The sequence below is a fragment of the Oryx dammah genome, unplaced genomic scaffold (genome assembly GCF_014754425.2).
Source record: "Oryx dammah isolate SB20612 unplaced genomic scaffold, SCBI_Odam_1.1 HiC_scaffold_11128, whole genome shotgun sequence".
Taxonomy (NCBI): domain Eukaryota; kingdom Metazoa; phylum Chordata; class Mammalia; order Artiodactyla; family Bovidae; genus Oryx; species Oryx dammah.
In genome coordinates, this window is record NW_024080521.1 from 65,290 (window position 1) to 68,015 (window position 2,726).

General features: G+C 42.6%; 1 pseudogene; it reads left to right on the forward strand.

Moving 5' to 3' along the window:
• The first annotated feature begins 689 nt into the window (after positions 1 to 689).
• LOC120860608 lies at positions 690 to 1,918 on the forward strand (annotated as a pseudogene).
• Positions 1,919 to 2,726: the final 808 nt, after the last annotated feature.

Below are 2,726 nucleotides of genomic sequence, written 5' to 3' on the forward strand. Positions count from 1 at the left end.
CTGTCCTTTACCGAGCCCATCTTTGCATGAAATATTCCCTTGGTATCTCTCATTTTCTTGAAGAGATCTCTAGTCTTTCCCATTCTGTTCTTTTCCTCTATTTCTTTGCATTGATCGCTGAAGAAGGCTTTCTTATCTCTTCTTGCTATTGTTTGGAATTCTGCATTCAGATGCTGATACCTTTCCTTTTCACCTTTGCTTTTTGCTTCTCTTCTTTTCACAGCTATTTGTAAGGCCTCCCCAGATAGCCATTTTCCTTTTCTTCATTTCTTTTCCATGGGGATGGTCTTGATCCCTGTCTCCCATACAATGTCACGAACCTCGTTCTATAGTTCATCAGGCACTCTATCTATCAGATCTAGGCCCATAAATCTATTTCTCACTTCCACTGTATAACCATAAGGGATTTGATTTAGGTCATACCTGAATGGTCTAGCAGTTTTCCCTACTTTCTTCAATTTAAGTCTGAATTTGGTAATAAGGAGTTCATGATCTGAGCCACAGTCAGCTCCTGGTCTTGTTTTTGTTGTGTGTATAGAGTCTCTCTATCTTTGGCTGCAAAGAATATAATCAATCTGATTTCGGTATTGACCATCTAGTGATGTGCCAGTTTATATAAAGAAGGTGCTGGGACTTGTGGCCACACTCTTCACGAATTAAAAAGTATTTAAAATATGGAAACACCATGTATGTTATGTGAAGAACAAGAGCCAGAACCACAGAGAAGCATGGGACAACCAAACAAGTAGATGATCAAAGATGCTAAACTGATCTTTCTTGAAGTGGAACATGTAAATGAAGACGGTGATGTGATCTTTGTTGGGATGACCTCAAATTCCAAACCAGTTGTTTCAAATATATAGAACAGGGTTACCCAGGTTGATATTCAAAGAGAAAAAGGCATGGTCACTTCAGTAAAGCTAATGCTCACAAATTACAGCCTGTTAGTTATGTGACTCCTACATCAGAAGCAAAAAGTGTCTTGCCAGTTTCTGACTCTTAATCAAGATCAACAGATAGCCCTATATTACTATTGAGCCTTTGTCTGAAGCTGATTATAAAAATATTTCACCACAGATAGTGCCTAATAGCTTTTCAGAGTTATGTTCTCCTTTGATTACCTTCACAAGTTCATTGCAGCATCCAGGAGAAACAGTAGTTTCTGCAGGAAATATGAATAAAAGTCCTCGTGTATCAAAGTGACTTTTCGCTCCTGAAACAAATAGCACAAATCCCAAAAGGCCTAAACTCAGTGATGGAATTATAGGGGAACTCTTTAGCTTTGTCCTCTTCAGGTACTTTTCATACAGTGACTACTGAGCAAGGCACACCAGTCAGTGTTTATACCTCCTTAAGCCATGTTCAGAATGGAGGGCTTTGTCCAACAGCTTTTCCAAAGGTCAGTGTTCATTGCAAGCCTGTAAGTCCTTTAGGGGAAAATGGACTGACAAAAATGGACTTTCCAAGTTTAGCAAGTCAAAACAAAATTGTTGATCCCACAGAAGGAAATCTGATTGTGTTACTTAGTGACTTCTACTATAGACAGCATATAGGAGATGGGCAGCTAGAACCAAAGACACACAGTCTTTAAATGTCTCAGGTGCTTGAAAAATTTTAAAAATGGCAAGTTTATAAATCACATGAAGCACCATTTGGAACTTGAGAGGCAGAGAGGTGACAGTTGGAAAAACCACACCACCTGCTGGCACTGCTTTCCTACTCCCTTCCAACTGCACTGTCACACTGAAAGTGTCCACACTTCCGACGAGCCCTCCATAGTCTGTAAAATCTGTGAGTTATCCTTTGAGACAGATCAGGTTCTCTTAAAGCACATGAAAGACAATCATAAGTCGGTGAAATGCCCCACGTATGCCAGGTTTGCAACTACAGATCATCAGTCTTTGCAACAAGCTTCTAGGGGCCTCAGCTTGCCTCCCAGGCAGGCATTAACAGCTTCCATGATGCCTCTCCAAAGTCTCACAGAGTGGGAACGTGGATAATATGATCCTCCCACCCCCCATCAGGTCCCATAACCACCCGTCTTTCAGAAATGAGGCATGCTCTGCTGGCATATAGAAACTCCCTGAAACTTTTGCAAACACTGGCCATTGAGACGTTAAGGACAACTCGCTGTTAAGTTCCATGATTCACTCGTGCTGGAAACATGCACATCTGCCCATTTACCCCATTGAGGCCATTTCAAAGTGGTTCTGTTCTCCATATGAAAAAACACATCCCAGCCTGCCTGGTCACCCAAGCCTGTCGGTACAAGGAGCAGCAAGAGGATCAAGCTAAGTCATCCATCCTACAGTCCTAATACCCAATAGATGCATCCTACAAAGGGTACAAAGAGTGATACTTCAAACTGGAAGACTGCAGGTAGTAGGTGCTATGCTGCAGTGATGGTCCATCTCTGAAACCACACAAAAAAAGTCAAGGTGTGCTCATGCTCATGGCAAGGTCAGGGAAAGAATGCCTGGCACGTGAGGAACATGTAAACACCCTTTTATGGTTTTCCAAGGGGTTAGGGGTCACCCACCATGGCTTTTGTGTGTCATATTGCAGCTTGTTCTGTGTCTCGGCTCCTCTGCACTCTCACTAGTCACCCCCAGGTACTTTCCTCCTGCCTCTCCTTTCTGCCAAGCATCCTGGGTGCACCACTGTGATTGCACTTAGAAATTACTCTCTCAGTGACATAACGGGGACCAGTACCTTGGCTTCAATGC